Below are 24,606 nucleotides of genomic sequence, written 5' to 3'. Positions count from 1 at the left end.
CTTATAGTGCTGCAGGGTTTCAGATTGGAATTGGATGCCAATTTACTAATACCACCACATAGAAATTTGCTTAAAAGAGAATGAACCTTTTATGTGTTCACCATGCAACCACATACAGGCATACCCCGCTTTAAGTACACTCACTTTAAGTACACTCGCGAGTAAGTACATATCGCCCAATAGGCAAACGGCAGCTCACGCAAGCGCCTGTCATCACGTCCTGAGCAGCAATACCGACTCCCTACCTGTACCGAATCTGTGCGCAAACGGGGAGACTATAGAGCCTGTTACAAATGCGTTATTTACATCAGTTTTGCACGTATATGACGATTGCAGTACAGTACATGCATCGATAAGTGGAAAAAAGGTAGTGCTTCACTTTAAGTACATTTTCACTTTACATACATGCTTCGGTCCCATTGCGTACGCTAATACGGGGTATGCCTGTAATGGAATTTGGGCTGTACAGTGAAGAACTGAGGAAAGTTGTGTAGGGTATCACTGTAATGGGTTTCCTTGTACAAATGCAGTCACCCTTAAAGTAAATACAGGCATACTCCACATTAACATACGCAATGGGTCCAGAGCATGTATGTAAAGCGAAAATGTACTTAAAGTGAAGCACTGCCTTTTTTCCACTTACTGATGTATGTACAGTACTGCAATCGTCCTATAGGTGCATAATTGATGTAAATAACACATTTGTAACAGACTCCCCGCTTGCGCACAGCTTCGGTACAGGTAGGGAGCCAGTATTGCTGTTCAGGATGTGTTGACAGGCGCATGCGCGAGCTGCCGTTTGCCTATTGGGCGACATGTCCTTACTCGCGAGTTTAGTTAATGTGAGTGTCCTTAAACCGGGGTATGCCTGAATATGACTTATTGGTGTGCTCTGAACCCCGACTATGCTTTTATGTCCTCATGTTTTAGCGTTCTGGCTCATGGTAGTATTATAATTATGTCACATCAAGAACAAAGGAAAGAAGTGGGGATTGACAATTGACCTGTAGAGAAACAATCTTTTCATGAAACTTTATTTGAACATGAGAAAAATCTTCCGAAGCATTTTATTTGGCAACATTGAAAGTTAAAAAAAAAAACAAAAAAACTATTTACACTTTTTTGGGTAAAAAAAAAAAAGAGACAACAATTACCTACATTGAATCCATATAAACATATCACTACCATTATTTTATTTCTCTTCAGGCCTTGGGACTGCACCTACAGTATAACGGCACTTTTCTACTTGCTCGGTCAAAAGCAATTTTCTTTACACACTGCTTCTACTTTCCATATTTCATTTTGATCACATGCTTCATTGTAAATACTGAAGTTATTCTCTAAACGAGACAGCATACAATTTTAAAGTTTTTAAAAATTAAAAAGGATCATCAATCTTAATCTTTATAAGAAGGATATCTCAGCATCTTTAAAATCACTGCAGTGTTCCAAGAGCCGCCAAAGATATCATCCTTTACCATTTTATTTTAATAAAAAAAATCTATATAACTATACAAAAGTGTCTATTAGTTATGAAAAAAGTCTACATTTAGCCTATAATAGTAATAATCCCCTCAGAACAGGGCATTACTGGACAATAATGCCCTGGCTGGGTTAAAGTCCCTCGGCTTCGCCTCGGGCCTTCAATTCTTCCAGCCAGGGCATTATTGGCCAGTAATGCCCTGTTCTTCAGGGATTATTACTTAAACATTGAAAAGAGAAGATATGATGGGATGCTATAATTTCCTTGCACAACCATCATATGTTAGAAATCTGACTGTTCAGCTGTCCTGGCATCAACCCGCTGTGGCCAGTAACGCACTGTGGATTATTTGGCTCCTGTAGCAATGAATAAAACGCCTGTTAATGATGCTTGGAGTACCGGGCAAATCAATGCATTGTAAGCCCCATGGTCTGCCCAAATCTTTCAACTCATTCTCTCTGGGGGTCCAGTCGTCCTGTGTTACATTCAAATGCCACAGCTATAGTTTTAATAATGCAAATATAAATATAGTTTATTATATAGAAGAATGTGTACAGACAGTGTTTTCCATATCAGGGTTAGCATCTGGAAAAAACAAACTTGACATATTTTTTTCTGATATTTCATTTTGTGCAGCACGAGGTCAGGGTTGCTTGGAAGAGAGAGTCAAGCACAGGGCGTGTGTGAGCGCAGTCACTTTCCTGGCATTCAAGCAGAGGATACGTCTGTTTATGATACTTTGCAGGCCAAACATTTACTTATGAAGGTTTGTTTAAAGCTCCCACTCAGGTTGGCTTTTACTCAGTTACATATTTTATTGCTCTGTTTTGATTTACTGATGGATGGTCCCTATTTGTGTAACCCATCCTATGTTCCCATTGTGAGCCCCACACATCTCCCTTCATACTTCTCAGGGAGCATTGTTTTTAAGTGGTGAGATTTTCCGCTGCTGCCTCGGGATACTCAGCGGGCTCACTTGAGAACGATACTTATGTAAGTTACCACCCACGTCCGAAGTGAACTAATGGCAGTGATACTGTATATAGAACTGGTTAAGTGCAAGTGATTTTTGTAAGAATTTTTTTTAATCAATGTTATTGTATATGTTGCAATAGTTTTTTAAACGTTTAATGTTTACCTAGTTAGCAACAGCTTCAGAGGACTTAGGCCTCGGGCATGAAGCGCTGACCCGTGCTGAGGCGCATTTGTACTTACCTGTGAGCCCCTACAGCCGCAATGAGAGCGGCTTTAGTAGGGGCTCGCCTACGCTTCTGCAAGCGCGCGGAAGCTTAGGTCTTAGCAGAATTTTACATTTCAGCGCTCGCTGGAGCGCAGGGCCGGTCACGTGAGCGGTTCGCCCAATGAGGGCGAACCAGCTCCATGACGTCACTGGCCCGCCCGCCGACACGCCCCCGGACGGCACGCTGTCTAAGGCCAGGGAAAGCATCCGCTTTCCCTGAGCCTCAGCGCGCCTCCGCACGCCAGCAGGAACCTTGGCCGAGGCCTTATGCAAATTTTATCTCCGCTCGCTTGCGATGAGCAGGGCTGGTGCAAGGGTAGTTTGCACCCTAGGCGAACCTTCAGTCGTACCCACACCCCCTCCCAAAAAAAGAATCCCCATAAATGTCGGAATCTTTTGTATGTTGGTTGGACTCTCCTCTCTCTCCTCTCCCTCCCCGCTCTCTCCCCTCTCTCTCCTCTCTCTCTCCCCCTCCCCCATTTTCATCCTTTCGGACCCTCTCTTCAGCCTCACTAGCTTCTCCTCAGATACTCCCCTCTTCACCAGCTTCTCCTCCACATGCTCTCCTCAGCTTCTCCCCTACATGCTCCCCTCACCAGCTACTCCCCCACATGCTCCCCTCCCCCTGACCCTCTCTCTCCACCATCCCTCTCTGGCCCCTCACCTCTCTCACATCCCACCTCTCTCTCCCCCATATCTTTCTTGCTTTCCCCACACACACCTCTCTCTTTATATCTCCCCCACACACACCTCTTTCTCTCTCTCCCCCCACACACCTCTCTTTCTCTCTCTCTCCCCTCGCACCTCTCTTTCTCTCTCCCCCCCCCACACCTCTCTTTCTCCCTACCCTCTCACCCTTCACCCCTCCCCACTCACCCTTCACTTCTAGTTCCCCACCCTCCACCCCTTTCTCTCCCCCCTACACCCGTCTCCACCCCCACACCTCTCCCTCCCACACCTCTCTCTCCCTCCCACACCTCTCTCTCCCTCCCACACCTCTCTCTCCCTCCCACACCTCTCTCTCCCTCCCACACCTCTCTCTTTCCCCCCCACACCTCTCTCTCCCCCCCCCACACCTCCCCCCCCACACCTCTCCCCCCCCACACCTCTCTCTCCTCCCCCCACACACCTCTCTTTCCACCTCCACACACCTCTCTACCCACCCCTCTCCCATCCCACCCCACCCCTCTTCCCCCCATCCCATTTTTCTGGAGCGTCTGCTGAAAAGGGAGACTGTCCTTTTTGCGGGGCCCCGCAGGAGTCCTCCATCATTTGGGATAGGGACAGCGCCATTTGCTGTACTAACAATGCCGTAGTTTCAGTTTGTGACTTTGTCAGCTGCTGTACCAACGATGCAGTACTTTCCGTTTGTATTTTTGAACTCTCATCATGAGATTTTGACAATTGTTCATTTTGTGGCTTTATCAACTGTTGCAAACTCTGCTTTAAGGCAGCAACACTTTCTGCTTTGCTCTGCTGTAACATAGCAGTATTCTCCTCATGACTCCACTGTAACTTCTGCTTTTAGGTAGCAGTACTGGGCACGCAGTCTCTCTTTCTCATCATCATCGTCATCATACAGCCTGAAAGGACACTGTTTGACATGGTTATGTACATTACGAAACAAACATTTCACATCGGCCATTTTAAAAACCCGTCAGGGAAAACTTGACACTCAGCACTTTGCTGATGGCGTTATTTTTACACAGCACAGCAATCCTTTCATATCCGACGGGGCAGACTTTAAACTCAGCACTTGCTAGATGCAACTTTCACTTCAGTTGGGTGGCCTTATTAAATCCCCGCATTTATTTTCAAACCCACAGTTTCCGCTGCTCGGTGCCTTTTTTGAACTGCCCGCATTAAACTCCACCAATTGTGATGCCCACACCACGATGCAGTCTATTTTAGTCCCAATTTAAGGCGGGAAACGTAGCATTTCTCTATATGGGGTTCATTCACAGGGATTAAATCATACATCAATAGGCCCACCGTCCCTTTAAGTCAAAACAAAACATAAAAATAACACCTATTCCCTATAGGGAAAACTAACTCCACGGTAGCTTTAGCCCCTGCTAACTGGATGGCCAGCTAAGCTGGTTCCCACCCCACAACATGCCCTGGCATATACAACAATGTACACAGTCTCTGCAAACAACAAGAAAGTGTTTTGCTTATCTGTTAGTCCAGAGTTTGGAGCTGACATCCCCGCTTCAATGCAGCATCACGTCCTTCCTTCCTAGTGGAGCTCGGCCCCACGTGAGCTCAGAGAATCTCTCCTCTGTAAGTCCAATGCCAAGGACAGGACATCCCCACTTCAGCACAGTCTCTCGTCCTTCCTTCTTCTTCCTGGGATTAACGACCCTGGCAGTCCCTGTAGACTCCGCGACCACTGTCCATTGGGTCTAAGGAACTGTGCCAGCCTTCCGTCTTTAGCTGGGGAGCACTTTCTATCTTTGTCCCCCTTTTCTCTGAGGAACAGCAGTCAGTCTCTCCGCATGGCAGCACCTGTATCTCTTAAAACACTTCCCCATTCACTCAGGAGTCCAGCCTGATTAATTCGTTTTCAGCTGCCACTATTTTCTCTGGGGAGATTAACTCTCTGTGTGTTGGAAAGTCCCATAGCTGCCCTATTCCAGCACCTAGAGGACAGTGATGGGGTATCACAATATATATATATATATATATATATATATATATATATATATATATATATATATATATATATATATATATATATACTTTTAGTGAAATAATATCTGTGCATCAATACAATATACATTTTGTAATCTAGAAAATATTTTTATAGTATTTTGTGATTTACATAGGGTACATGTTGTACAGGTGCCTTTAATTTAAGTGCTCTTTTAAATAAATCCATCCCCTAAGGAAGTGGCTGAGTACTGCGCAACATGTGGAGGCTTGCTATTGGTGGCTCTGAGTGAGCACGCGACCAGCCCGGGAGGTAGCCATTACAATATATACTATGTGGGTACTGATGTGCCTTATTTTGTTTTAACTCTAGCAGTGGAATATTTTGATGTATTTGATCTCTTTTGAATAAATAACAATATAACACTATAGGATCCTCTGCACATCTCTATTTTTGTTAAAGGAGTTCTAATGCTTGGGATTGAATTCCAAGGTGGTTAACGGGCATTGGTGCTATTTTATTTCTGTAGTAGTGGCATTACACATGACCATGAAAGGAAAGTATGCCTTTTTTGCAGACGACACAAAAATTGACAGTCCACAGTGTGGGGGACAGGGAGGGTAAACAAAACGATTAAGGATTTGGGTAGATTTTATTTATTTATTTATAAAATATTTTACCAGGAAGTAATACATTGAGAGTTACCTCTCGTTTTCAAGTATGTCTGGGCACAAAGTTAAGACAAATAATACATGGTTACAAATACAGTTACATAAATGAACAGGGTATACATTATATACAAGACATTGCATGCACAGTTAAAGATAATTTATATTATGGGCGTATGAAACAGTTACAGACCAGATTAAAATGTGAGAGCCTTAGATTTGAAAGAACTTAAACTGGTGGTGGATGTGAGAGTCTCTGGTAGGTTGTTCCAGTTTTAGGGTGCACGGTATGAGAAGGAGGAACGGCCGGATACTTTGTTGAGCCTTGGAACCATGAACAGTCTTTTGGAGTCTGATCTCAGATGATAAGTGCTGCATGTGGTAGGGGTGAGGAGCTTGTTCAGGTAGGTGGGTAGCTTGCCCATAAAGAATTTAAAGGCAAGACAGGAAAGGTGAACTTTGCGCCTAGACTCTAGTGATGACCAATCTAGTTCTTTGAGCATTTCGCAGTGATGTGTGTTGTAGTTGCATTGGAGAACAAAATGACAAATTGAATTGTAGAGGGTGTCAAGTTTGCTAAGGTGGGTTTGAGGTGCCGAGCCATATACAGTACTATGTCTCCATAGTCAATAATTGGCATTAGCATCTGCTGTGCGATACGCTTTCTGACCAGGAGACTTAGGGAGGATTTGTTCCTGTAAAGTACCCCTAGTTTGGCATAGGTCTTGGTTGTCAGGGTATCAATGTGCATTCCGAATGTTAAGTGGGAGTCAAACCATAAGCCCAGGTATTTAAAACTAGTGACAGGAGTTAGGGTGGTGTTAGCGTTGGTTCTAATCAGGAGCTCAGTCGCTAGGAGCTTTCAAAATGTAGTCTTGGTCCCAAATACCATTGTTACAGTCTTGTCAGTGTTTAAAAACAGTTTGTTTTGGGAAATCCAGTTTTCGAGTCTCAAAAAGTCAGACTGAAGTATGTGTTGAAGGTTGGAGAGGCTATGGCTGTGTGCATATAGGATTGTGTCGTCTGCATACATGTGTATTGAGGCTTCCTTACAAGCTGTGGGAAGATCATTAATGAACACCGAGAAGAGTAGGGGCCCCAGAACAGAGCCTTGCGGGACACCACAGGTGATATCCAGGGGGTTGGAGTTAGAGCCTGAGATGGACACATGTTGGGATCTTCCTGATAGGTAGGACTGAAACCAGTTTAAAGCATGCTTCCCTATTCCAGAGCTCTGGAGTTTGTTAAGCAGGATAGCATGATCAACTGTATCAAAAGCCTTTGCAAAATCTAGGAATACTGCACCAGTGAGTTGTCCCAGTTCCATTCCACACTGGATTTCATTGCAAACTTTTAGCAGGGTAGTTACGGTGGAGTGTTTGAGACGAAAGCCAGATTGGAATTGGCTAGGGAAATTTATCTTGGTATACTAATCGCTTAATTGGGAGTGGACACATTTTTCCATGACTTTGGATAGAATTGGGAGGAGATTGGCCTGTAGTTTGAGACAGTGTTTTTGTCCCCACTTTTGAAGATTGGGACAACTCTGGCAGTTTTCCAGGTCTTAGGGATATGGCCTGCAGACAGGATAGAGTTGACTATGGAAGCAATTGGTTTGGCAATGGCTGGGGCACCAAGTCGTAAGAACCTAGATTGTAGTAAGTCAGGTCCGCACTGGCTGCTTAGTTTTAGTTTGAGGAGCGCTTGTGTAATCTCCTCTTCAGATACTGGGCCAAATGGAAAATTGTGGGCAGTGTTGGGAGGGGGTGGGGCTGGGGCTATGTGGGTACTGCCAGGATGAGATTGAGGTTTGTGGTTTGGGTTGCGTTTCGCTAATAAGTTAGTGGCACACCCCACAAAGTAATCATTGAATGCATTTGCAATGTCAGTGGGGTTTGTCAGAGTAATATACCCCTTAGTGATATTACTTGGTTGTTGATGGTTAGGAGGCTGGAATATATTGTTGATAACTTTCCAGAAGTTAGCTGGGTTTGATGTATTTTGGTGGAGATTGTCAGAGTAATATTGTGCTTTTGCATGCCTTGTTTGCCTTGTGCACATGTTCCGCATGCATCTGTAGTGATTGAGATCCTTGGTAGTGCCAGTTACTTTGTAGCTTTTCCACAAGGTATCCCTGAGCTGGTAGAGTGCAATAAGGTCAGTTGTAACCCATGGAAGGTGGGCCCCCCGTACCCTTATTTTGCGTAGTGGAGCATGGGTATCGCAGATTTTTAAGAACTCGGATTGAAATAGTCGAGCGCAGAATCAGGGTCAGGAATTAAATCGATTCTGTGCCATGGGCAGTTGGTAAAGTCATCCAGAAACTATTGTGGGTTAAAGTTTTTAAATGTTCTAGTGAGGAGAACTTTAGGGCTTGATTGGGGCGGTTTAATTTTCCTTACACAGTACACTATTGCATGGTCACTGAAAATATCGGGAAGGATGCCATAGGATTGGATTCTGCTGGGGTTTGAGGAGAGAATCCAGTCTAGTGAGGAATGGTTGTGCGATTTCAGGTTTGTCTGAGGAATAGTCACGAGTGTGACAACTACAATTTATTCCCAAAAGTGCACAATCATGCACCTGGTCACAAAAATCCAAAGAATACAGGATTAATGGCACAATAATTCTAACTACAGGTAAACCCCGTTATAATGCGCTAATTTAAAAAAAAAATGGCCTGTGTCTTCCCAGCCAGATCTGCTACTGCAGCGTGTGTGAGTGTATTTCCTACCAGATCTGCTACTGCAGCATGTGTCCTCCCAGCCAGATCTGCTGCTGCTGCTGCTGCTGCTGCTGCTGCTGCTGCAAGAGGTGTGTGTGTGTGTGTGTGTGTGTGTGTGTGTGTGTGTGTGTGTGAAAAACGGGGGCTGCTGACATGTGAAAAACGGGGGCTGCTGACATGTGAAAAATGGGGGCTGCTGACATGTGAAAAACGGGGGCTGCTGACATGTGAAAAACGGGCTGGTGGGCTGCTGACATGTGAGGGGAGGTGGGCTGCTGACATGTGAGGGGGGGGTGGGCTGCTGACATGTGAAAAACGGGCTGGTGGGCTGCTGACATGTGAGGGGGGTGGGCTGCTGACTTGTGAGGGGGGGGGGCTGCTGACATGTGAGTGTATTGTGAGAGCTGAGTGCTGTGAGGGCTGTGTGCAGTGAGTGTGTGCAGTGAGTGTGTGTGCTGGGAGTGTGTGCAGTGTGCAAAAAAAAAAACGGGAGCCACGTGTAAACCGCGTTATAACCGTTTCGCGGTATAACGGGGCGCGTTATAACGGGGTTTACCTGTATTAGCAAGGAAAGGAACCAGTGAGTCATTATTTCAGTTGACTTAAAAGTAGGCGAGCAATGTAACAAAACAATGAGGAAAGCCAGCAGGATGCTAAATTATATAGGGAGAGGTATTAGCAGCAGAAAGAGATGGGTGGGGATAGATAATTAAGACCTCCCCTAAAGTACAATGTTCAGTTCTGGAGACCATTTCTGCTGAAGGACATAAACAAATTACACATTGTGCAAAGAAGGGCTACTGAAATGGTGCATGGTGCACAGCAGACGTGCCCTACTCCAGTCCTCAAGGGCCACTACTGGTCAGGTTTTAAGGATATCCCTGCGTCGGCACAGGTGGCTCAATCAGTGGCTCGGTCAATGACTGTGCCACTGATTTAGCCACTTGTGCTGAAGCAGGGATATCTTTAAACCTGACCTGTTGTGGCCCTTGAGGGCTGGCGTTTGCCACCCCTGGTCTACACCATAAACCTCATCAGGAAAGACTGAAGGACCTTAATATGTACAGTTGAGAGGAGAGTTGAGGGATATGGTTGAAACTTTCAAATAAATAAAGGACTTCAACAATGTAAAGTACAGAAGCCTATTTCAGAGCGAGAAGTGCTAGAGCAAGAGGTCATGCTCTGAAGCTGGAGGGTGGCAGGCTTGTGAGAAATGTGATCACGGAAAGGGTGGGGGTTTCATGGTAGGTTCATCCTAACAGAGGTGGTAGAAGCTAATACAGTAAGAGAATTAAAAAATGATGGGGCAATATCTTGTTTTTTTTACTTGCAGTACTGTACAATGATCTGATTTATAACTGGATCGCAGCCACTACCAGCTTCACATTGCAGAATCAATGTCCAAGTTTAAACTATTGAGTCCTAAAGGAGAAAATAGCTGTCGGTAAGTGGGAAATCTGATTCTGTACTTCCTTCTCCGAGGCTTAGTTGCATTAGCTGATTTAATGCATCAAGTAAAAGTTCTATGGAATCAGTGGATATAAATCTAACATGCCTACTGGGTGCTCAATTGCATGTCACTACCCAGAATCCTTATCTGCAACGCAACCCATGTATGAGATGACAATGGGATAAATGAAGCAGGTTTGGGGACCAGTAGAAGACATGCAAACACTATCATGACACATTTTTCTTTGCTGTTTCAATGTGATTACACACTATTAACTTTCATTTTGAACAAAAATAATAATGCACATTAATGTAATAGCTGATGCATTTTAAACACATAGCCAGAAATATGTTTTTACTATGTGATTCCTTAAGAAAATGTTATATTATCTGGGACATTGGTGGGCAACAGGTAACTATTGGCCACCCAAGGCCCAGCCTCCCTCTCTGCCCAGTGTGGGAGTGGATATGTTGCATCTTCCTATTTCCTGAGATGCCTTATGACAGTGCACTGACACAATACAGGCCAGTTGGCCAGTATTTAAGGAGAGAATGGGAATAAGCGCTTCAAACATAAAATTAGGAAAAGGACTCCCTGCCATGGCCGTAGCTATTGCCCGGGTAAAGCCTGGGGGCCCGTACTCTTGGGAGGACCGCTCTCCCCCCACCTGTCGGCGACCCATCGCTCTCTTCATACAGGTGGGGGAGATGGTATGCTGCGGGCCCTCTGCGTTAAGCAGAAGCCGGCAGAGGAATCAGCAGCTGTTGCAGAGCAGGGCATGAGGGGACGAGCACGCTCTAGCAGCAGACAGAGGAAGTAAGAAAAACTTCCGGGTCAGACCACTAGCGCGCGCTCCTCCCTTGCTGTCCTGCTCTGCTGTGTAACAGCTGCTGATTCCTCTGCCGGCTTCTGTTTAACACTGGACCACCCACAGGTAGGCAGGAGGGTGGAGAGAGGTGATGATGGTTGGGGGAGAGAGAGGTGATGATGGTTGGGGGAGAGAGAGGTGATGGTGGAAGGGAAAGAGGAGATGATGGTGGGGGGAGAGAGGTGATGATGATGGGGAGAGAGAGAGGTGATGGTGGAAGGGAAAGAGGAGATGATGGTGGGGGAGAGAGAGGTGATGATGATGGGGGGAGAGAGAGGTGATGGTGGAAGGGAAAGAGGAAATGATGGTGGGGGGAGAGAGGTGATGATGACGGGGGGAGAGAGAGTTGATGATTGTAGGGAGAGAGAGAGGCGATGATGGTTGGGGGAGAGAGAGGCGATGATGGTTGGGGGAGAGAGGTGGTGGTGGTGGGGGGAGAGAGGTGGTGGTGGTGGGGGGAGAGAGGTGGTGGTGGTGGGGGGAGAGAGAGGTGGTGGTGGTGGGGGGAGAGAGAGAGGTGGTGGTGGTGGGGGAGAAAGAGAGGTGGTGGTGGTGGGGGGAGAGAGAAGTGTTGGTGGGGGGAGAGAGGTAATTGTGGGGGGAGAGAGAGAGGTGGTGGTGGTGGGGGGAGAGAGGTGATGGCGGGGGGAGAAAGAGGTGATGGTGGGGGGAGAGAGAGGTGTTGGTGGGGGGAGAGAGAGGTGATGGTGGGGGGAGAAAGGTGACGGTGGGGAGGAGAGAGAGGTGATGGTGGTGAGGAGAGAGAGGTGATGGTGGTGAGGAGAGAGAGGAGATGGTGGGTGAGGAGAGAGGTGATGGTGAGTGGGGAGAGAGGTGATGGTGGGTGGGGAGAGAAGTGATGATGGTGGGGGGGGAGAGAGGCGGTGGGGGGGGAGAGAGGCGATGGTGGGGGGGGGGAGAGGTGATGGTGGGGGGGAGAGAGGTGATGGTGGGGGGGAGAGAGGTGATGGAGGGGGGGAGAGAGAGGTGATGGGGAGAGAGGTGATGGGGGGAGAGAGGTGATGGTGGGGGGGAGAGAGGTGATGGTGGGGGGGGAGAGAGGTGATGGTGGGGGGGGAGAGAGGTGATGGTGGGGGGGGAGAGAGGTGATGGTGGGGGGGGAGAGAGGTGATGGTGGGGGGGGAGAGAGGTGATGGTGGGGGGGGGGAGAGGTGGTGGGGGGGAGAGAGATGATGGTGGTGGGGGGGGGGGAGAGGTGATGGTGGTGGGGGGGAGAGAGGTGATGGTGGTGGGGGGGAGAGAGGTGATGGTGGTGGGGGGGAGAGAGGTGATGGTGGTGGGGGGGAGAGAAGTGATGGTGGTGGGGGGGAGAGAGGTGATGGTGGTGGGGGGGAGAGAGGTGATGGTGGTGGGGGGGAGAGAGGTGATGGTGGTGGGGGGGAGAGAGGTGATGGTGGTGGGGGGGAGAGAGGTGATGGTGGTGGGGGGGAGAGAGGTGATGGTGGTGGGGGGGAGAGAGGTGATGGTGGGAGGGAGAGAGGTGATGGTGGGGGAGGGAGGAGGGGGAGAGATGATTATGATGGGGAGGGGGAGAGATGATGAGGGATGGTGCAGAGGAGGGATAAAGAGAGCGAGGATCAGGGAGAGGATGGGGGAGGGAGAAAAAAAAATTGCAGTCGGTATTAATATTAATGGGGCCCTGAAATTTTTGAGGCCCGGAAGCTCGCACATGTCTAGCCACGCCACTGGTCTCTGCCTGAAGAGATAGATATAGCTATCCGCAGGATCAACCACCTTCCTCGATACTTCTAAAAAAAAAAAGGGACAGCGCGGGCTCCATAGTGTAAATAGTAAAAGGTTTTATTACCGCAAGCTAAAATCACATGTCTCCAGCTGCAAGATTTTAGCTCCGGACCGGCAGAGGAACAACAGGAGACTAGAGCTTATGTCCAACGCGCATGTACTGATTTGTTGTGGGTGACCTGATTTTAGCTTGCGGTAATTAAACCTTCTACTATTTACACTATGGAGCCCGCACTGTCCCTTTTTGTTATATATATATAGTTATATATATATATATATATATATATATATATATATATATATATATATATATATATATATAGTTATACGTTACCGTTCCAAGGATTGGTAAACAAGAGACAGCACTCAATGTTAAAAATCAAAGTGTATTAGTGATAGCAAAAATACATCCAGAAACCCGTTGCTATCACTAATACACTTTGATTTTCAACATTGAGTGCTGTCTCTTGTTTACCAATCCTTGGAACGGTAACATATAACTACATTCTCTATATGGGACGTGCACCTGTGGCTTACCAGCACCTATTGGAGTTCCAACTGCCTTATCTGACATATATATATATATATATATATATATATATATATATATATATATATATATATAGTATACACAAAGAAGCGAATACCGCATCACTACCAATAAGTGAAGCAAGGTCTAAACCTACCTAAGTCAGAAAAATATATCTGAAATAGTTATAACAAAAATGTAAGCTGTAGGTGGTGCTAGAGGAAGGAGATAGATATGGAAACACAAAAAAAAAACCTCTAAAATAGCACTAAGACAAATGTTTGCAAAGAATAAAAGGGGTACTTTAATTAAATTAGAAAAAAATAACAGACATACAAACAACTAACTGGAGAGCCTGCCTGACTAATGAATAATGAAAAAACCAATGGACAAAGAAAAACAAAAAAAACATAGAATGCAACATATAATAATGGACCCAAAAAGAAATAATGCCCTTAAGAACCTAGCTTACTGTGGGAACAAAAGTTCCCACAATAAGGCAATATAGACCGGCCGGTCACCACATGTATAAGAGACTATAGAGCATCACAGGTCTACATATATATGCATGAAAAAATTCTTACAGAAAATAACATGAGTGTTATACTGATAGCAGTAAAGAATATCACTAGCAAGGTGTAAACCTATTGCAACTCAGGTAATGCTAGGGCAAAGGAGACATACAGGTATGTATATTTAGTGACCCAAATACATGTATTAAAGCAGATGGGAAACAAAAACAGGGAGGGATATAATAACCCAAGATACTCAGCTCCTTGATGTAAAGATACTGCATACAAAGATCAGCACAGCACTGTCCACTGGAAAAGTCCAAAAATATAGGACTTAGTTGGTTGTCCAAAATAGGGCAGAGGCAGGCAGGATCAACAGCAGCAAAAATTAAAATTAGCCCACTAACGCGTTTCGGCAACTAAGCCTTCCTCACGAGTGGTACTAAGGCTATGTGACAGGGGCATTTAAATAGTAAGCAGACAATTGCAAAATTCGCGCCAAAAAACACATGAAGCACATATAATCAATTTCATTACTTAATACAAGCTCCTAATTAGTATCGGCGGTGTTCCGGCAGCTGTATTGAAAGGTGTATTAGTGATGATGTAATCCCAGTATCCACTTCCTGAAGCGAGGTGTCCTATCAAACTCTCGCGAGAGTTGTGCACCGAGCTCCACACATGGGCACTTGTAGTATAGCAGTTGCGCCCGCCATCTTGGTTGTGGTCATAGGATTTTGCCAATAGTGACATCATTATCATGACTGAACAGTCTCACGAGACTTATCCCTTACATCCCGCACATGTGCAGTGTATATTGCTCTGTTACGGCGGCCATTTTTGAAAGGGTAAGGTAGCCCTCAGAGGAGTTCTATTCCTCATTGAACAATAGCATAGGGGCAAGTTCTCGCGCATGGGCAGCACATGTTGAGGTGCCCTGACATCTTATTCAGAGTGTCACAGCAAGATGATTTGACCACTTTAGATAGCAGTAGAAGCGTCCTTTGTATATTCATGACACCTTTAATTAACAGTGCAGCAGTCACCCATTAAGGCATTTGTATAGTGCATCTTTGGTAGGAATTTCATCCTTAAGAATATCCTCTCTGATTGGTTGGGATCCTGGTCTTTTTGTAGGTGGATACCCATACACATGGGGGGAATGGTATAACATCTGGACAATAGGGTAACATCTCAAGCAAGTACAGAGACAGCCTGCATATAGGGGATAAAGGCTGATCTATGATGACGAAAGAAAAGAAAACGAAGGTTAAAGCAATGTTTACAGAACATCCCGCAGCTTGCTCAAAACACATCAATGATACTATGATTGGGAAACAGAAAAATAAAAGAAAGTGTTAATATACCAAAATATCCACAAATATAATAAAAGGAGGACGGTAATCACGGAAAACTGTCAAGACTGCTAATAAATTAATTATAAAAAACAAATCATAACCTAATTCCTTTAAACCAAAGATCCTCCATAAAACGTATGTAACACTATTACTTAAATGTTTCCATAAAGGGTCCGCAGTAGCTTCCTATGTTTAAAAAAACAAAATAGAATTTTGAAATGCAGTAAAGGCAAAAATAGTAGATGATGTAATAAACAGGTCACATTATAGGAACATAGAAAAACCCAAATAGTCATTGAGACCATTTGGGAGCATTGAACCTAGCATAACAATCCACCTGCATTCGTGTTGTAAGAGTGTTCTCTCCAAATCTCCCCCGCGTATTCCCAGGGATACACGCTCTATTGCAAATGCAGAGAGAAGCGAATTGTCTGCGTTGTGTTCCTGCAAAAAGTGTTTAGCTACCATTGTAATTTTTTTAAGGGATTCTAGGTCCCTATGGGCTGTCTTGATGTTCCTACTATGTTCCATTATCCTAAAGCGCACCTCCCTAGTTGTCATACCTACATATATCTTATTGCAGGGACATGTAAGGCAGTAGATTACTCCTTTTGATCGACAATTCAGAAATTGCTTTATTGTAAACTCCTTTGTGCCCTTACTATCCTTAAAGGTAGATGTTGGTTTTGTAAACTTACATGCAGGACAGCCACCACATCTAAAGAAGCCCTTCTTATCAAAAGTGGACAAAAATGTGGTTGTGCTCGATATAGAGTAGTGGCTGTGAACTAATTTGTCTTTTAAGTTTGGTGATCTTCTGCTTGTAAGTTCCACTTTGGGGCCTAATTTCTGTTGAAGATCAGAATCAATCATGAGAATGGGCCAATGTTTTTGAAGGATTTCACGTACCTGATTCCATTGTTGATTGTACGTGCCTATAAATCTTATTTTATTGGAATCCTGATGTTTTTGTTTTGGTTTCAAAAGAGATACCCGGCTCATACCTTTACTACGTTCGTACCCTTTCTTGATGGTAGAATGGCTATATCCTCGATTCTTAAATCTACTTTTCATTTCTATTGCTCTTGATTCATAGACACAGGGATCAGAGCAATTTCGCTTTAGGCGAATGAATTCACCAGTAGGGACTCCAGCAATTTGGTGGGATGGGTGGGAACTTGAGGCGTGCAAGATGGCGTTGGTAGCAGTCTCTTTCCTGAAAATATCTGTACCAAGACGCCCATTACTCTCAATCTTAATACAGAGATCTAAGAAGTCAACCGAGGTAGGACTGACTTTAGATGTTAGCTTGATATTGAGACTGTTGTGGTTGAGCACAGCGACAAATCGCTCAAAATCCTCCGCACTGCCCTGCCAGAGGATCAGAACATCGTCGATGTATCTCAACCACAACAGTACCCGATCAGTCATAGCCCTATTAGGCTCTGAGAATACCACCTCTCGTTCCCACCAACCTAGAAAAAGATTTGCATACGAGGGGGCACATGCCGCCCCCATTGCTGTCCCCCTTAACTGCAAATAAAACTTGTTCTTAAATAGGAAATAGTTATGTGTCAGAGTAAATGACATTAACTGCATAAGAAATTCTATCAACGGTTTTGTTAGATTTGTCATATTGAGGAAGTTATGAGATGCCTCCAATCCATCTTTATGATGAATGGAGGTATATAATGCCTCAACATCGCAAGTTGCAAGAATAACACCGTCGTCAACGGCAATCTCATCCAATCGAGATAACACATCCATAGTGTCGCGCAAAAATGTAGGCAGCGTCTCAACTATTGGGTATAGGAAGGTATCAATAAACCGACTGATTGGTTCACTCATACCACCAATCCCTGATACAATGGGCCTGCCAGGTGGATTAGATGGATGTTTATGAACCTTCGGTAGCATATAGAAGGTTGGTGATTTTGGAAATTTGGTCTTCAGACCTTGACAGATTGCTACCGTGATTGTACCCTTTGAGCAAGCACTCTCAAGAATACAATCCAACTCCAGTTTAAATTTGTCCGTCGGGTCACAGTCAAGTACAGAGTAACATTTAATATCCCTCAACTGTCTGAAGGCCTCCTTTTCATATTGTAGTTTTGGCCAGATCACCACATTGCCACCTTTGTCTGCAGGTTTAATTTCCACATTTGTCATGCCACTTAGATCTTGGAGGGCTCTCCATTGTATACCTGATAAATTGTTTGACCCTATCTTTTTGGGTAGGTTGAGTATATCCTCTGTGACGAGATTTGCAAAGATCTCTACACACGAATTTGTTTGAATGGGAGGACAGAAGGTGGATTTTGGTTTGAAATTAGACACCAAACTTAACTCATTACCTATCCCTATAGCGGGCAGTGATGGTGAAACCAAATCTCGTATTAAATCACGTTCTTGTGTGTTTAGTACCTCTTCACTATATTCTCTGTTTATCCCATTGCCAATACCTTTATTGAAGTGCTTTGCAAGCAACAGCTTCCGGCAAAAAAGGTTCAGATCCTTTATCCAGTCAAACTTGTTGATATGATATGTGGGAGAAAAAGATAGCCCTTTCCGAAGAACAAATAATTGTTCTTCGGTAAGAACTACATCTGAAAGATTAATGATATTAAGCTCATCACTCACCACTTGGCATGATTGCCCCTTCGCTTCTTGCCTCTGTATCCATATCTGATTCTGTCGCGTAGCTGACGATTTACCACGTCTCGTCCTCCTGGCACTTGATCTTGTCCGTGGCCTTGTCCTAAAAAAGAAGTTGAAGGACCAACATCGCCTTCCACTGACTGCCTAGATTCATAGTCCGACGAGTCGATATCTGTTGATGTTGCACCGGATACAACAGATGGATTAATTACATTCCGTGATCTTGATTTCTTTGTTGTTTTCTTTCCATGCTGCCAGTTGTATACTCTGTCCGTCTGATAATCAACAGAGTCACGGTTAAATTTCACTTTCTTAATATCAGTGATTTCAATTTCATATTTAACAATGTCCTCCTCAATAGTTTTAACAAGTTGCAAGTCAGTTGGGTCAAGATTCTTGTAAATCTCCTCTATTTCTAGAGTGACCTCTTTGAAGGTATTGGAGTCATGTTCAATTAGAATTGACATCAATTCAAATGAACATTGATTGAGTACTCCCTCCCATCTGACTTTATGATTTGGATCACTAAATTGAAATGCAGGGAAAGTTTTAATTCTTAGACCCCTCGGTATGAGTTTGTGATCTAAATATCTCTCTAGGGCAGTTTTATTCCACCAGACTCTTGCCCGTTTGCGCATTAGAGCATTGAGAAGTTTAATATTGTCTCTACCCCCATGTATGCTAGGTTCAATGCTCCCAAATGGTCTCAATGACTATTTGGGTTTTTCTATGTTCCTATAATGTGACCTGTTTATTACATCATCTACTATTTTTGCCTTTACTGCATTTCAAAATTCTATTTTGTTTTTTTAAACATAGGAAGCTACTGCGGACCCTTTATGGAAACATTTAAGTAATAGTGTTACATACGTTTTATGGAGGATCTTTGGTTTAAAGGAATTAGGTTATGATTTGTTTTTTATAATTAATTTATTAGCAGTCTTGACAGTTTTCCGTGATTACCGTCCTCCTTTTATTATATTTGTGGATATTTTGGTATATTAACACTTTCTTTTATTTTTCTGTTTCCCAATCATAGTATCATTGATGTGTTTTGAGCAAGCTGCGGGATGTTCTGTAAACATTGCTTTAACCTTCGTTTTCTTTTCTTTCGTCATCATAGATCAGCCTTTATCCCCTATATGCAGGCTGTCTCTGTACTTGCTTGAGATGTTACCCTATTGTCCAGATGTTATACCATTCCCCCCATGTGTATGGGTATCCACCTACAAAAAGACCAGGATCCCAACCAATCAGAGAGGATATTCTTAAGGATGAAATTCCTACCAAAGATGCACTATACAAATGCCTTAATGGGTGACTGCTGCACTGTTAATTAAAGGTGTCATGAATATACAAAGGACGCTTCTACTGCTATCTAAAGTGGTCAAATCATCTTGCTGTGACACTCTGAATAAGATGTCAGGGCACCTCAACATGTGCTGCCCATGCGCGAGAACTTGCCCCTATGCTATTGTTCAATGAGGAATAGAACTCCTCTGAGGGCTACCTTACCCTTTCAAAAATGGCCGCCGTAACAGAGCAATATACACTGCACATGTGCGGGATGTAAGGGATAAGTCTCGTGAGACTGTTCAGTCATGATAATGATGTCACTATTGGCAAAATCCTATGACCACAACTAAGATGGCGGGCGCAACTGCTATACTACAAGTGCCCATGTGTGGAGCTTGGTGCACAACTCTCGCGAGAGTTTGATAGGACACCTCGCTTCAGGAAGTGGATACTGGGATTACCTCAGCACTAATACACCTTTCAATACAGCTGCCGGAACACCGCCGATACTAATTAGGAGCTTGTATTAAGTAATGAAATTGATTATACAGTATGTGCTTCATGTGTTTTTTGGCGCGAATTTTGCAATTGTCTGCTTACTATTTAAATGCCCCTGTCACATAGCCTTAGTACCACTCGTGAGGAAGGCTTAGTTGCCGAAACGCGTTAGTGGGCTAATTTTAATTTTTGCTGCTGTTGATCCTGCCTGCCTCTGCCCTATTTTGGACAACCAACTAAGTCCTATATTTTTGGACTTTTCCAGTGGACAGTGCTGTGCTGATCTTTGTATGCAGTATCTTTACATCAAGGAGCTGAGTATCTTGGGTTATTATATCCCTCCCTGTTTTTGTTTCCCATCTGCTTTAATACATGTATTTGGGTCACTAAATATACATACCTGTATGTCTCCTTTGCCCTAGCATTACCTGAGTTGCAATAGGTTTACACCTTGCTAGTGATATTCTTTACTGCTATCAGTATAACACTCATGTTATTTTCTGTAAGAATTTTTTCATGCATATATATGTAGACCTGTGATGCTCTATAGTCTCTTATACATGTGGTGACCGGCCGGTCTATATTGCCTTATTGTGGGAACTTTTGTTCCCACAGTAAGCTAGGTTCTTAAGGGCATTATTTCTTTTTGGGTCCATTATTATATGTTGCATTCTATGTTTTTCTGTTTTTTTTTTTTTTTTTTTTTTTTTTTTGTCCATTGGGTTTTTTTATTATTCATTAGTCAGGCAGGCTCTCCAGTTAGTTGTTTGTATGTCTGTTATTTTTTTCTAATTTAATTAAAGTACCCCTTTTATTCTTTGCAAACATTTGTCTGAGTGCTATTTTAGAGGTTTTTTTTTTTGTGTTTCCATATACAGTATATATATATATATATATATAAAATACATACATACACACACTAGTCTAATATATACAGTATGCACATCAAGGAGGATAATGCCCATAACATGAATTTAAATGCAAACAATATATATTGTATTGGCATCGATCTGCACTCACTATAAAGATCATAAAATGCAGAGTCAGTTACTAGACATCGCACAAGAAAGCCCAGTCCCAGTCCCAGAAAGAACGAGATCTCTAACGAGTGCTTTCCTTCCTCGTGGTCTCTCAGCGTAGGCGTCCACCGACCCGCGCATCCGAGCTATGTTTCGCCAAACGCGTTGTCAGCGGTCTGGCCATTGAGAGCATTGCCGTGGATATATAGATACATGCGCCGAGTGACATTAATCCAGAAACAAAATAGAAATATTACAAAAAACATAATAACCAAAGAATCTACAAAAATTCAGTATGTTGGAGTTTCTCATTTAAACCGCAAGGGCTGGCAGTATTAAGTAAAAAAAAAAAATCTATTTAGTCTTCTCAATAATGCTTTCTCGAAATTGTCCCCTACAATATCTCTGGATATTAGGTCACACGCGATCACTCTATTGGCTAGGCTCGCATGGTTGTCAAATGTTTTGCCACGCTTGTTATTTTCTTGCAACATGAGCATTTTTAATGTTGGACACGTTGTAAAATACTATCAAAGTTTCCGTCATCCCTAAATACAATAAACTACAGGGGCATATAAGAACATAAATAACCCCGCTAGAGATCCAATTGATTGTTTTAGTTCTCATAAAGGGGCAGGTTTTGCATGATCCACAACTTAATGAACCAATCTGCTTCTCAGACCAGACTGTACCCATACTACCCATACAAAATGACTCAGACGTTTGGCTCAAATTTGACGAGCATTTAGCTGTCATACTAAAATGTGTGCTAATAAATGGCTTAAAATCCTTATCTTGACACAAAATGTGCCAATATTTTTGAAGTGCAGTATAAAACTGTAAGTTATCCCATTGTGCGGTTAAGGAAGTCTCGATTACTTTGAATGCTCTGTTACGAGCTGTTTTTGAGTAAATGATAGCTGCCTTAAGGATGTGTTTCGTTTATAAAATAAGCAACATCCATTTTGGGTGACATTCTATTCTCTATTTACCTTGTAACTTGCATCATTTTGTACACACAGACTATTTTGTTGTGCTAAAATAGCATATTAATTTAGTTGTTCTCCTAAGAATTCTGACTACTGTGTTTAGCTAGTTGTAGATCCCAGGGTGAGAAAGGGGTGCACAGCAAAATGGACACAAATTGGAGTTCTGCACATCCACAATATGATTAAAAACAATTTATTGAAGATGTGACATAGGAGACACCAAGGGAAATGGGCACAAAACGAAGTCTGACGCGTTTCGGGCGTTCTAGCCCTTTATCAAAGAGTGCTTAGCTGACAGTCTGCTCTCAAAATGCACATGTACAGAATGGAGTGTGTCTTAATTGTTCCTGACATCTACCTATTTCTAAACCCGGTTACCCCGCGATTTATCTACACATTTCAAAGAAATATCTTTGCTCTGTTAAGTAGGAATCAGATTGACTTGTGATTGAATAATGCTTGTGATAGACACAAGGAAATCCTGCGGGAGTAGGAAGTCTGCAACACAAATTCAAGTAGGGAATAGAGGCGGGATGGGTGGGCTAGAGAGCGAGTAACTGCTCTTAAGTTCTGTGCTCTTTAAAAAGTCAGCTTCACATAGCGTGGGAATCACTCATAAAGTATATTTTATTGTGCTTAAAAACAAAACATATTAACCACTAGTATTTTATTGATATAGTATACTGTATAAGAATTACATGCATTTGCTTTTCAAACTGCGAAGAGGAAGAAGAGAAGGAAGGGAGGGGATTTACAGAATTGAGAAAAGGTGAGAGGGGAGGCAGTGAATGTACCGTACACATAATGATACACCTTTGGCATGAATATCAGAATATTTAGAGCATCCCTAAAACTTCCAGTCCTAATACATGCATATCTGTTCCAAAAAATGATGCCGCTGTCTAATCATAACAGCAATTGTTCCCATATTCTACAAAATGTAGGCCATGTATAATTAATATAGCTCATTAGCCTCTCCATCTCCATTATAAAGAGATGGGGGAAGGGGTTTGGGCCCTTCCAGGCCCTTGTAATGACACATCTAGTGGCAATTAATACCTGGAAAATAAGTTTATGTAATGCTTTATCTGGGTTCGAGGGGAGTCGCCCCAAAATTAGTGAGAGGCTCCCTATTTAGGGTGATCACAGTAAGAGTGAGAAAAAAAATTGTACTGTGAGATGATTTGCCTGAACTTTAATTACCGCAGTATTACTGTCATCCCAGTTACCACTGTGGATAGGAGTGTTCATCTCCGACAGACACGTCCTCTCCTTCCTGCTCTGCTATTCATTTTAAGTTCCTCCCTGCTTCCGGTCGCAGCAGGAAGGGAGTAGGGAGGAGATGGGAGGGTATGCCATGCGGTTAAGAGAGAGGAGAAAGAAAACCAGGCAAAACAAATAAACAGAAGAATACATCGTGTAATATGTTACCACTTAAGTGTAGGAAGATATGTATTGTATATATCACTCGCATAACCCCAAGTATTAGTCAGCAGATCAGAGAAACTAACTCTGAACAGAGGTTGGATTCGTCTCAGATGGGATCTGCTAGCTTCTCGTGTTCTTCTTGTCTTTTAAAATCCCCATCAGATCTCGCAAAGCAGAAGAAATACCACAAAACGGTGTAGTACAGTATGTCTACAAAATGTAGAATATCACTTCAAAACATATAAAATATGCACTCACAATTGGCACATCGTTCACGCATACGTGAGTGGAGAGCTTTGATTGTGAGATTTTTGTTTTCGCCCAAACCTAAGGGAAGGTCTCTCACCTCAAATCCTTTATTTATAAAATTCCTGAGTTGCAGATATTTGTAGAAGTCAGCCCTCGGGATGTTAGTCTTTTTGCATATGGTAGAAAAAGACTTAAGAGAAAAGCCCGCCATCTCAAAGGGGTCATCGGGGAGTGGGAAGGAAGCGCTCCCATGTCATGCATGAATGCAGCAGGACCAGAAAAATGTGAGGAAGGCCTGTGCTGTCTCTTGAACCAGAGAAGGTCTTGCAAGCCCCCCCCTCCATCAACACCCCCTTGATATCGACACCCATCTCTTTACCCCACCAGGTATATCTCACATCACCAACTGACTGCCTGATAATAGTGAAATTGGGACGGTAGCCCCAAACCACTCTGCAGCCTTGGGTGGAAAAGTACCTTCATGTTAACTCTAGAGTGGCTATTACACCATCCAAATGTAATGATCGCATCCTGCATTTCCTTTATATCTTTATCCCGCACTGGGATAAATAGTGGAATATTTTTACTTATTCAATATTTGAGTGTATAATCTATTTAAATATTGTGTTGCTATCATGTTGCAGCTTCCCCTGGCTGCGAAAGGGTTAATTCAGAATGGTAAAAACATACAACTGGAATGCTACAGAACAAGGAATGACGAGAATCACTTACATGTACTTCTGTCAGCAGAGAGGTTAAAAGTTGTGTCATGTAACTTTTCCAACTTACCACAGTTCTCCATTTAAAATTAGGCTTTTTTACAGCTCCATATTTCCCACCATTGCAGTGGGGGGCAACATGATGTTCAGCCCTCAAAAGGGCCACACATTACCATTAACATTCATCGAGTCCGTAGAACACCTGGGAGAAGAGTAGGAGATGGATGGATGAGTAGATAACATGGAAGAGGGATTGGGTCACAGGGAAGGGGCGAGGTAAGGGGATGACATGGGAACAGAGAAACATGGGGTGGGTTTGGGTAATGTGGAGAGAGAAACATAAGGGGGAGTGCGTGACATGGGGGAGGGAGTGGGTGACATGGGCAATGTACCACTCCGCAGCGCACAGGGAACAAGGACTTTGAAGCCACGTGTAGGAGGGGTTCCTCGGGTCAGCTGTTTAATGTCTGTGATCTCAATAATACTGTCCCACTCCTTTT

General features: G+C 43.5%; 1 protein-coding gene across 6 annotated transcripts in view; it reads left to right on the top strand.

Annotated features, from left to right (window-relative positions):
• The window catches only part of POLK (DNA polymerase kappa), an 85,902-nt gene that overhangs the window by 10,198 nt on the left and 51,098 nt on the right, over positions 1-24,606 (top strand). For 3 of the 6 annotated variants that reach the window (XM_075591451.1, XM_075591404.1, XM_075591413.1), the window contains exon 2: positions 10,103-10,213. The exons of 1 other annotated variant lie outside the window; for it this stretch is intronic. The gene's annotated coding sequence lies outside the window, so the exon portion shown is untranslated. Of the gene's footprint in view, positions 1-2,119; positions 2,250-10,102; positions 10,214-24,606 lie in introns of all 6 variants that reach the window. 2 more of the 6 variants (XM_075591433.1, XM_075591422.1) reach the window with 1 other exon arrangement.

This window comes from Ascaphus truei, chromosome 1, assembly GCF_040206685.1.
Source record: "Ascaphus truei isolate aAscTru1 chromosome 1, aAscTru1.hap1, whole genome shotgun sequence".
NCBI classification, from domain to species: domain Eukaryota; kingdom Metazoa; phylum Chordata; class Amphibia; order Anura; family Ascaphidae; genus Ascaphus; species Ascaphus truei.
This window is presented reverse-complemented; position numbering and strand designations above follow the sequence as displayed.